The following is a 12971-nucleotide window of genomic DNA, read 5'->3' as shown; positions in this document are numbered from 1 at the left end:
TGGGCAATATCCAGGCTGGTGACAAGTAATATTTGTGTCACAAGTGTCAGGCAATGGCCATATTCAACAAGGATCTAACCATTGCCCCTTGACATTCTATGGCATTACCATCACCAATACCAATAACCTGGGAGTTACCATTGATTCGGAACTGAACTGGATCAGCCATATAAGAGCAGGTCAGATACTAGAAATCCTGAGGTGAGTAACTCACCACCTGACCTCTCAAAGTCTGAACACCATCTATAAGGCACAAATCTGTGTACAGTTCTGGTCACCCTATTATAGAAAGGATATTAAGCTAGAAAAAGTGCAGAAAAGATTTACTACTGGAACTTGATGGTTTAAGTTATAAGGAAAGGCTTATAACTCAAACCATCAAGGTTTGATCATCCAACTCAATAGCCTGATCGTCCAATCTGACTATCTGCCCTCTACCACAGCTATATTCATGGCCGGGTGCCCCTGGAAAGGGAGCATCCAGTGGTCCGGGGGTATCGTTGATGTCCTCCATGCCCACTGGGCACCGCGGGGACTGAGGTGTATTATTGACCCCTTTAATTACATTTTAATTTGATGTTTTAAGTTTCCTTTCTGTTCTGTCTTTGGTTTCGGGCATTGCAATAACAATGCAATGATTTGTATCCCATCCGTTTACGGAGCTGCCCCTTAGGGTGTTGTCCCTAAGTTAAGTTGATTTTATTTATTTGGTTAAACAAAGAGATATCTCTGATTGAGTCCTAATTGATGGTCCAATCAGGAGACTCATTATCCCTATATAAAGCAGGTATGTCAGTCTCTCTGCCTGCTGAAGCAGGGAGCACACAGGGAGCACTCTGATATGTAGTATGTCTTGTAAATAAAGCAACTTTTGGTGGCGGGATCTTTGCCTCCTTGGACTTATTACATCAGAACTGGCACCTGATTTGAAGCTTCTGAAACCACACGATGGAAGATTCCTGCCCACAGCTGGTGCTGTCATTCGTATCAATCGTCAGCTAGATTTTTCCACTTGCTGTAATTAACATTCAGGGATTTCATGGTGGGATTATCCAGCCACACTCGCCCAAGGGCAATGGACATTTGCATGGTCCACTTCCTCCCCACCGACTATGATTCCCATGGCAGGCGAGATTTTCTGATCGATAAGGGAATTAAGGGTTATGGGGAGCAGGCGGGTAAGTGGAACTGATCCACTTTAGATCAGCTATGATCTTATTGAATGGGGGGGCAGGCTCGAGGGGCTAGATGGCCTACTCCTGCTCCTATTTCTTATGTTCTTAAGTTCTTATGATGGGAAAATTCCCCCACATGTTTCTTTTAACAGCATCTGTGATTAAGAGCTTTGGGCTGTGGGCTATGGGCGGCACAACAGCACAGTGGTTAGCACTACCTACTGACAGTGCCAGGGAGCTGGGTTCGATTCCGGCCTTGAGTGGCTGTCTGTGTGGTGTTTGCATAGGCTTCCTTGTGGTGCTCTGGTTTCCTCCCACAGTCCAAAGGTGTGTGGGTTAGGTGGATTGGCCATACTAAATTGCCCCTTAGTGTCAGGGGGATGTGTAGGGTAAATAGTGGGGATAGGGTCACTTTTTTATTCATTTGTGGCACATGGACATTGTTGGTTGGTCAGCATTTATTGCCCATTCCTAGTTGCTCTTGTTCAGAGGGCAATTGTGAGTCAACTGCATTGCTGTGTGTCTGGAGTCAAAAGTAGGCCAGGTCATGTTAGGACAGCAGATTTCCTTCCCTAAAGGACATTAATGAACCAGATGTGTGGAATTGTTGGCAGTACAGGCTCGATGGGCCGAATGAACTCCTTCTACACTGAAGGGATTCTATTATATCTCTGCTGGTCTCTTGGCATCAGCTTCCTCTCTATACATCGTGCCCTTAGGAGTGTGACCACCTTCTGCCTTAAGGGCATGCCCAAGCAAGCAAATCCTTTGTTGCTTGATTAGCGCTAGCGAACTTGGCATTGGGGTGGCGGAGGGGGGAATATGAAGGCACAGTGGCTGGCACTGCTTCCTCACACCTCCAGACACGTGGGTCGATACCCAGCTTGGGTCACTCTCTGTGTGGAGTTTGCACATTCTCCCCGTCTCTGCGTGGATTTCCTTCAGGCGCTCCGGTTATCTTCCCACAGTCCAAAGACATTAGGTGCATTGGCCATGCTAAATTGCCCTTTAGTGGCCTGAGGTAAGTAGGTTAGAGGGATTAGCGGGATAAATATGTGGGGTTACGGGGACAGGGCCAAGGTGGGATTGTTGTCGGCACAGACTCAATGGGCTGAATGTCCTCCTTCTGCACTGAAACCACAGAATCCCTACAGTGCAGAAGAGGCCATCGGCCCATCAAGTCTGTGCTGACAACAGTCCCACAGGCCCCATCCCCACATCCCCACCCATCCACCCACTAATCCCTCTAACCTACGCATCCCAGGACCCTAAGGGGCAATTTAGCTTGGCCAATCCACTAACCCGCACATCTGTGGGAGGAAACTGGAGCACCCGGAGAAAACCCACACAGACACGGGGAGAATGTGCAAACTCCACACAGACTGTGACCAGAGCCGGGAATCGAACCCAGATCCCTGGAGCTGTGAAGCAGCAATGCTAATCACTGTGCCACCATGCCACCCACTGTAGGCTTACAATGGTTCTTTGTGAGAGTAATGTTTGCAATAGTTCATAAATTCAGAATCCTGATGGGCCATATTGCTAACTATATAGAATTACATTTAATTTACAACACAGAAACAGGTCACAAGGCCCAATTGATCTATGCCAATGTTTATATTCAGCGTAAGATGCCTCTCTCACTAATGCATACAAAACATTATTTCACGCAGTCCCTTAAATCATTTGTATAGATGCCGAGGGCAACATTACAGATTCTAATCACTAATGTGATTATGAATTTAATTATTAACACTGCTCCTCTCAGTCATAATAAGTTAGTTTGCTACAAATTGAGATAACTTCCCGGGAAAACCATCATGCATTAATCAATAATGAGATTGTAAAAACAAATGGCCTGCAGGGCTGAGCTGAAACCACGCGGTGATTTTAAATCAACACACAATGGGGAAGCGCATCAACTGCTCAGTTATCGGGTGCCTTCACTACATTATATATCTCAAAATAACAATCATTGTCACCCACCATCGAATTAAATGGCAATAATGAGGGGAACAGTGGGACAAAAACAATTTAACTTGAGCACCTATGTCGTGCTGACACTCCACAATAGCACTGAGGGGGTACTGCACTGTTAGAGATGCCATCTTTTGGATCATAAATTAAACTTTTAGCCATATAAATATTGCGGACAATAAGAGCAGGTCAGGGGTTGGGAATTATGTACGGGGTAACTTACCTTCCAACTCCCCAAAACCTGTCCGCCATCTACAAGGTACAAATCAGAGATGTGATGGAGTACTCTCCACTTGCCTGGATGGGTGCAGCTCCAACAACACTCAAGAAGCTCAATGCCATCCAGGAGAAAGCAGCCCATTTGATTGGCACCCCATCCACAAATATTCATTCCCTCCATCACCGATATAGAGTGGCAGGAGTTTGTACCATTTGCAAGAGATACTGCAGCAAGTCACCAAGGCTCCTTTTACAGCACCTTCCAAACTCACAACCTCTACCATCTAGAAGGACAAAGGCAGTGGATACGTTGGAACACCAGCGCCTGTACGTTCCCCTCCAAGTCACTCACCATCCTGACTTGGAAATACATTAGCATTCCTTCACTGTTACTGGGTCAAAATCCTGGAAAACGCTCCCTAACAGCATTGTAGATGCTTGATCGGCATCCCTTCCACCCTACTATGCTTCCACTCCTGTTAATACTGGACAAGTTAGATCCCAGAGGCTTTTTTTATTCGCTTATGTGATGTGGGCCTCGTTGGCTTGACCAGCACGGCCTTCACGATACATGACAATGCAAAGTCGCTGGTCAAAAACTGATAGCCAAGTTCTGCACACAAAAGGACAACCTTAACCAGGATCTTTGGTTCATGTCACACTATCTGCAACCCACACAACTTGCCTAGGCTTGCAAAATCTCACTAACTGTCTTGGGTTGAAACAATTCACACTTCTTTAACTTGTGCTTAACCCTCTCTCCGCTCTCATTGTCTGCACCTGTAAACACTTGATTACCTGTTAAGATTAGTATTCCAACCATTATCTTGGAATTGAGTTTATGTCTGTATGTGTCCTGCTTGTGAACACAACTCCTCACTCACCTGATGAAGGAGTGGCGCTCCGGAAACTTGTGCTACCAAATAAACTTGTTGGACTTTAACGCAGTGTTGTGAGGTTACTTACTGTGCCCACCCCGGTCCAATGCCGACAAGTCCGCATCATTCTTCCTATGTCTATGGAAGTTTCCTCTGGGTGCTCCAGTTTCTTCCCACAGTCCAAACGTATGTTGGTTAGGTGCACTGGCTATGCTAAATTCTCCCTCAGTGTACCCGAATAGGTGATGGAGTGTGGCAACTAGGGGATTTTCACAGTAACTTCATTGCAGTGTTATTGGAAGCCTACTTGTAACAATAATAAGTAGGGGTTAAAAACTTTTAAAAAGTTAATGCCCATCTGTAATTGCCTTGGAGAAGGTGGTAATGAGCTGCCTTCTTGAACTGCTGTATTCCTTGAGTTGTGGGTATACCCGCAGTTCTGTTAGGGAGGGGGTTCCAGGACTTTGACCAAGATGACAGTGAAAGAACAATGGTGTACGAGTTGGAGGGGAATCTCCAAGTGGTGGGGTTCCCAAGTGCCCTCTGCCCTTGTCCTTCCAGATGGCAGTAGTCGTGAGTTTGGAAGGTGTTGCCTAAGGAACCTTGGTGAGTTCATCTTGTAATTTTTATACATGGCTACCACAGTCTGTTGGTGGTGGAGCAATTGAATGTTTGTTGAATGGGTAGTAATCAGGTGGGATGCTTTGTCCTGGATGATGTCAAGCTTCTTCCGTGTTGGAGCTGGACTCATGCAGGCAAATGGGGAGTATTCCATTACACACCTGACTTGTGCCTTGGAGATGGAGGACAGGCTCTGGGGAGACAGGAGGTGAGTTACTCACCACAGGATTTCTAGCCTTTGACCTGTTTTGGAAACAACAGTACTGATATGGTTAGTTTCTGGTCAGTGGTAACTCTTGGGATGTTAATATCAGCAGAGGGTGAGGCAGGAACTCAGCCATGGTAATGCCATTGAATGTCAATGGGCAATGATTACATCCCCACTTGTTCTCGATGGTTATTGCCTGGCTCTTACATGGTGTGAACGTTACTTGCCACTTATCAGCCCAAGCTTGAATGGTGTCCAGGTCTTGTTGCATTTGAACAGGGATTGCTTTAGTTTCTGAATGATCTGCTGATGATACCAAACACTGTGCAGTGAACATCCCCGCTTCTGACCTTATGATGGAAGGAAGGTCATTGGTGAAGCAGCTGAAGATGGTTGAATTTGGACATTACCCTGAGGAACTCCTGCAGTAATATCCTGGAGCTGAGATGATTGACCTCCCACCACCACAACTATCTTCCTTTACGCCAGGTATGACTCCAAGCAGCAGAAGGTTTTCCTTCTGATTCCTATTGACTCCAGAAATCTGTTTTGATAAATCACAAGTTTGTTTTTAGATACCGTGAAGGAAAATTACAGAAAAATATTCCTAAGAGACTGTTGATGAACTTTAATACAAATAATAAATTATTTATTTAAAACTTATTTAAAATTATTTCATATTTATTTATTTTAAAGTGAACTATATTACACAAGACAAAGAAGTTGGAAATACCTCAATTAAAACACAAAACAAGTCAAATTCTTTTTCCCAGCAATATATTCACAGATACGTAAGCCAGTGAAGAGTTACCACTAGCTTGACACAAAGGCTGGAATTTTACTGCCGTGCTCATCCCAGAATTGGGGTGGGCATGGCTTGCAGCATACAATTTTCCGTTGGCCTCTGGTGGGATTTCACGAGCCTTGCCTGAGTGAAGTCATAAAATACTAGCCAAAATTTTCTTGAGCATCCTATGAACCCAGACCCCAAAATCCTTCTGATCTTTCACATTGCTAAGAGTCTTACCCTTAATATTATATTCCGTTATCCCATTTGACCTGTCAAAATGAATCACCACACACTTATCTGGGTTGAAGTCTATCTGCCACTTCTCCGCCCAGTCTTGCATCCTATCTATGTCTCGTTGCAACTTCTGACATCCCTCCAAACTATCCACAACATCTCCAACCTTTGTGTCATCGGCAAATTTACCACCCCATCCCTCCACTTCCTCATCTAGATCATTTATAAAAATTATAAAAAGCAAGGGTCCCAGAACAGATCCCTGGGGCACTCCACTGGCGACTGAACTCCATGCAGAAAAAGACCCATCTACAACCACTCTTTGCCTTCTGGATCCACAAGGTAATGTCCCCTTGGATCCCACGCCCCATCACTTTCTCAATAAGCTTTGCATGGGGGACGTTATCGAATGCTTTGCTGAAGTTCATATAAACCACATTTACTGCTCTTCCTTCGTCAATGTGTTTAGTCACATCTTCAAAAAACTCAACCAGGCTGGTAAGGCATGATCTGTCTTTGACAAAGCCGTGCTGACTATTTTTGATCATACTATACCTCTCCAAATGTTCATAAATCCTGCCTCTCAGAATCTTCTCCATCAACTTACCAACCACTGAGGTTAGACTCACTGGTGGATAATTTCCTGGGCTATCTCTTCTCCCTTGCTTGAATAGAGGAACCACATCTGCAATCCCCCAATCTTCCGGAACCTCTCCCATCTCCATCGATAACGCAAAGATCATCGTCAGAGGCTCTGCAATCTCTTCCCTTGCCTCCCATATTAACCTAGGGTACATCCCATCTGGTCCCGGCGACTTGTCTAACTTGATGCTTTTCAAAAGCTCCAACACATCCTCTTTCTTAATGTCCACATACTCAATCCTTTCAGTCTGCTGCAAGCCTGTACTACAACTACCAAGATACTTTTCCACTGTGAATTGCGAAGTGATTTCTTCTGGGTACTCTGATTTCCTCCTACAGTCCAAAGATACAGAAGCTAAGGCCATGTACTAACCAACTCAAGAACAACTCCTTCCCTGCTGCCATCACAATGGACCTACCTCACACGATGTTTATCTTTCTCTCTAGCTATGACTGTAATACTACATTCTGCACCCTCTCCTTTCATCCTCTATGAGCAGTATGCATGGTCTGTATAGCAGGCAAGAAACAATACTTTTCACTGTATAGTAATGCATGTGACAATAATAAATCAAATGTGCAGGTTAGATGAATTCACCATGCTAAATTGTCCTTTAGTGTCCCAACATGTGTAGGTTGGATGAATTAGCCATGGGAGTAGGGCAGGGGAGAGAGAGCCTGGGTAAGATACTCTGTCAGAGATTCAGTGCAGACCCGATGGGCCGAATGATCTCTTCTACACTGCCGGGATTCTATGATTCTATGATCAATGACTCCAGTGACTTTTCACCATGACATTCTGACCATCACAGACTGAATGTTTTAAGGTTCATGCCCCATGTAGGATTACTTACCTCCATGTTGTGTTGCTTTACTCTTACTTTGCTATTAATGCCAGGCTTAAGCAAACTAAACCTTGTCCCTGGTGTGTGTTTAAAACATTAACCCAGAAGGTGACCAACATAAGAACATAAGAAATAGGAGCAGGAGTAGGCTATCTAGCCCTTCGAGCCTGCCCCACCATTCAATAAGATCATGGCTGATCTGTCGTGGCTCAGCTCCACATTCCCGCCCTCTCCCCATAACCCTTAATCCCCTCTCTTATCAAAAACCCATCAACCCGCATCTTAAAAATATTTAGCGAGGCAGCCTCCACCACTTCAACGGGCAGAGAATTCCAGAGATTCACCACCCTTTGAGTGAAGAAGTTCCTCCTCAACTCCGTTCTAAACCGCCCCCCCTTTATCTCGAGGCTGTGCCCCCTAGTCCTACTGTCCTTTCTGAGCGGGAAGAGTCTCTCCACCTCTATCGTATCCATCCCATTCATCATCTTATATGTCTCAATGAGATCTCCCCTCATTCTTCTAAACTCTAACGAGTACAAGCCTAGTTTATTCAGCCTCTCCTCATAGCTCAACCCCCTCAACTCCGGTATCAGCCTAGTAAACCTCCTCTGCACTCCCTCCAAGGCCAAAATATCTTGCGTAAGTACGGCGCCCAAAACTGCACACAGTACTCCAGCTGCGGCCTCACCAATGCCCTATACAGCTGCAGCAAGACCTCCCTACTTTTATATTCAATCCCCCTCGCTATGAAGGCCAGCATCCCATTCGCCTTCCTGACCACCTGCTGCACCTGCAGGCTGGGTTTTTGCGACTCATGCACAAGGACCCCGAGGTCCCTCTGCACCGTCGCCTGCTGCAGTTTTTCGCCACAAACATATCGTGGACTATGGGGTTATCATGTAAGGGAACTGAAAGTTGTCTGTCCTGCTTTAGAGAGAAACATGGGAGTCACCTACTTCTGCAAAGACCCCTTCACAAGTATGATGCTGGGTGATCTGGTGACAATAAGCTGTGTTTGACTCCGAAATACTTACTCAGAAATATTTCAAACTGTGAACTGTGGTCCACTATCTGAAAGCAACACCTCGGGAAACACATAAATCGCAAACCACAGTATCACAGAATCACAAAATTGTTAAGGTGTAGAAAGAGGCCAACCTATCTTGTCTGTAATGGCTCTTTATAACTACAATGCACCCAGTGCCATTTCCCCCACCTCTTCCCTGTAACTTTGCACATTCTTCCTTTTCACTGCTGGAACACTATGATTGAACCAGCCACTCAGGCAGTCCAGATTTTAACCACTCACAGCATGAAAACCTTTTTCCTCATGTCTCTGTTTCTTCTCTTGCCAGTTAACCTAAATCTGTGCTCTCTCCTTCTCAATTGTGAAGCCACAAGAATGGTCAAAGATGGCTGCTCAAGAGACCTTTAGCTCCTGAACTATACTGGATGCAAGAAGCAATCAAATAAATGGATTCAGTTCAACACAGAGATCAATAGATTTTTATTTGGCAAGGGTATCAAGGTATATTGTACCAAGGCAGATGAACGCATTAATTGAATAACAAAGAACAATACAGCACAGAAACAGGGCCGACAGCCCACCAAACCTGCACTGATGCATGATTTCTATCCCTCTGTTTGCTTCCAATTCATGTGTCTATCAAGATACACCTTGAACATGGCTAACGTGCCTGCTTCCACCACCTCCATTGTCAGTGCATTCCTGGAACCCGTCAACCTCTGTATGAAAAACTTTCCTCGCATACCTCCCCTAAACTTAACCCCTCTCACTTAAATTTGGATCCTCTTGTGGTTGACCTTTCCACCCTGGGAAAAAGCCTCTCATAATTTTGTAGACCTCTAGCAGCTCGCCTCTTAGCCTCTATCTTTCTAGTGGAAACAATCCGAGTTTGTCCAAACTCTCCTCATACCTCATACCTTCCAGACCAGGCAACATCCTGGTGAGCCTTCTCTCCAAAGCACCCATGTCCTTCTGGTTGTGAGGTGACCAGAACTGCACACAATATTCCAAATGCGGCCTAGTTAGGAGCTGGTTGGCCTTCTCCTGTGCCTATAAGGTGTATGCTGGGATAGGTGACTCCATAAACCAGAAGTTTCCTTAAAGCTGTACTTCAGCAATGGCAGTGACTTGCATTCAGATACCATCTCTAACATAGTAAAATACCCAGGAAAAATCTTTCCGCAGCCTGACTAGGCCCAGTGCATGTAGACGATTTAAAACGAGGCAGACAATTTCTACGGCTTAATACAGTGAATGAAAATAAATTCAGAACTTTAGTAACAAATGAGAGAGGAAAGTAAATGGATGGGACAGTGACTTTGATTGCAAAAAATAGGTGGATAGGTTTATGGACGAGAAGGGATTGGTTTAGGTTAGTGGGTCATTGTTTTGTAACTGGTCGGCGCAACATCGTGGGCCGAAGGGCCTGTTCTGCGCTGTAATGTTCTATGTTCTATGTTCTATGTAAATGTCTTTGCAATCTAGGTTTTGATTCATCTATTGAGTGACCTGTTTCAAAGCATCGTTACATCAGGAAAATGGCCCACAATGCTTCACAAAATTGGCACAGTACAGCTCAGGCAGAAAAGAACAGGCTCATCTCTCTTCCATCATTCAGTCAACACAAGACGAATCTTCACCCTAACTCCATTCCCGTTTGTAAAAAGAATAGGGGTGGGAGGGAGGTTGTTCAATGTGAGGCCTAAACACGTTGGTAAAATCGGCTGGACTGAGATCGGGGTGCCGGGGATCTCCCTCTGCCTCATCATGGGGTTCTCAGGGGCTCCCCGCCATCTCCCCCTACCCCTGGGACTACCTTCTCCCCCTCACCTACCTCCCTCTCCCCCCACCCCCACCTCCCCTCACCCCACCGGCACCAATTCCAACCTTCCCCCTCCCCTACCCCCGCACCCCTCCACCCCCATAATCAACCCCAGTATCTCCATCTCTCGCCCCTCTCCCCCACGTCGCTCCCCCACCAGCCGCTCCTCTCTCACACACACCCACACGCACACTCATACACACACATACACACACACATACACACTCATACACACTCATACACACACACACACACTCATACACACACATACGCACACACATACACATGCTGTCGACCACCCCCTGTCCCCCATCTCCTCGCAATGCGGCTCCCATTACTGCCTGCCCACGGCACTGACCCCCGGCCACAGGTTGGCGCTTTTGCAGAGCTTTTATTTGTCCCCCCCCCCCCCCCGATTGGTTCATCTTTAGGTGCCCTGATTGGCCAGTTGGACAGAGCACTCTGATTGGCTAATCAGGGACGCCAGGAGAGAGAACTCGGCTGGAGGCTGATTTTATCCACACGCGTGCAACACACGTGTTCCGGGAATCCCTGATCATCCAACTGGAGTATCCTGACGGAACGGCCACTCTGAAAAACAAGCCAACCAGGGCAGCATAAAATTCACCATCCCGTGAATGAGAAATCTGCAGCCTGGAGCGCACCAGCTGCCATTGTGGATTCACGGACAATTTTTTTCTGACAATTACACGGAGTGTAGAACACAGCAACAGCCTATTCAGCTCTCTACAGATGTTTATGTGCTCCATAAGCTCATCCGAACTCATCTTCATTTCACTCTGCCAGCGCATCTTTCTATTCCTTTCACCCTCATTTGCCTAACCAGCTTCTTGTTAAATGTTTCTATGTTATTTGCCTCGCTGGCTCCGTGTGCTAATGAATTCTGTATTCTAACCACTATCTGGGTAGCAAGGTTTTTCTCTAGGATTCCCCACTGTATTTATTAGTGCCTTCTAGCCCCCTGCAAGCGGAAATATGTCCTCAATGTCCATCTTATCAAACAACTCCGTAACTTCACATTCCTTCCCTCAGCCTTTTGTTTTCAAGAGAAAGAGCCCTAGACCAGTTCTATCTTCCTTGCGAGGGGTATCCTCTCAGTTCCAGTATCAGTATCACAGCAATTTACTTTGGTCCAGAGGCTGTAAGATTACTCAGACTGATTACAGTGCTGAGGGAATGTTTGGTGACTGTCGCATTCAATAGCATGCTTCAGAGAAGTACTTGTGAATACACATGAATAGAACAATAGGACATATTAGCACACTGAACATCTGAACATTACAGCGCAGCACAGGCTCTTCAGTCCTTGATGTTGCGCGACCTGTGAATCAATCTCAAGCCCGTCTGACCTAATTATTCCAATATCATCCATATGATTATCCAATGACCATTTAGATGCCATTAATGTTGACATATAAGGAATATATGTTATCTGAGCTATTTCGATGTAAGAAAGAATTTGCATTTATATCATGGATAGGATAGAGGTGGAAAGACTCTTCCCGCTCAAAAAAGACAGTAGGACTAGGGGGTACAGCCTCAAGATAAAAGGGGGGCGGTTTAGAACGGAGTTGAGGAGGAACTTCTTCACTCAAAGGGTGGTGAATCTCTGGAATTCTCTGCCCGTTGAAGTGGTGGAGGCTGCCTCGCTAAATATTTTTAAGACGCGGGTTGATGGGTTTTTGATAAGAGAGGGGATTAAGGGTTATGGGGAGAGGGCGGGAAAGTGGAACTGAGCAGCGACAGATCAGCCATGATCTTATTGAATGGCGGGGCAGGCTCGAAGGGCTAGATGGCCTACTCCTGCTCCTATTTCTTATGTTCTTATGTTCTTATGTTTTCAAAAGAAGTCTGACAACACCAGGGTTAAAGTCCAACATGTTTATTTGGAATCATGAGCTTTCGGAGCATTGCCCCTTCATCAGGTGAGTGAAGAGTTCAGTTCACAAGCGGGGCTTATATAGACACAGACTCAATTACAAGATAATGGTCTGAGTGTGAGTCTTAACAGGTAATCAAGTCTTCACAGGTGAAGACAATGAGAGTGGAAGGTTAAGCACAGGTTAAAGGGATGTGAATTGTCTCAAGCCAGGACAGTTAGTGAGATTTTTCAAGCCCAGGTAAGCCGTAAGGGTTACAGATAGTGAGACATGAACCCAAAATCCCGGTTGAGGCCGTCCTCATGAGAACCTTCACCTTCAAAATCTTCACATGCCGAAGGACTTTACAACCAATGAGGTGTTTTTCAAGGGCAGTCATTGTTGCAAGGTAGTGTCCATTTATTCACGGCAAGTTGCCACATCCAGTAAGGTGACAATGACCATCCATTTCTGAGGGTGGACCCAGTGATTGGACATAAGATCACAAAGGTACAGAAGCGGAATTAGGCCATTCAGCCCATCGAGTCTGCTCTACCATTCAGCCATGGGCTAATGAGTTTCTCAACCCCATTCTCCAGCCTTTTTCTCGTAACCTTTGATTCCCTTACTGATCAAGAATCTGGGAACTTCAT

This window comes from Carcharhinus amblyrhynchos, chromosome 10 (genome assembly GCF_965287045.1).
Source record: "Carcharhinus amblyrhynchos chromosome 10, sCarAmb.v2.hapA, whole genome shotgun sequence".
NCBI lineage: Eukaryota > Metazoa > Chordata > Chondrichthyes > Carcharhiniformes > Carcharhinidae > Carcharhinus > Carcharhinus amblyrhynchos.
The sequence above is the reverse complement of the archived record's forward strand: the minus strand, read 5'-3'. Positions refer to the sequence as shown.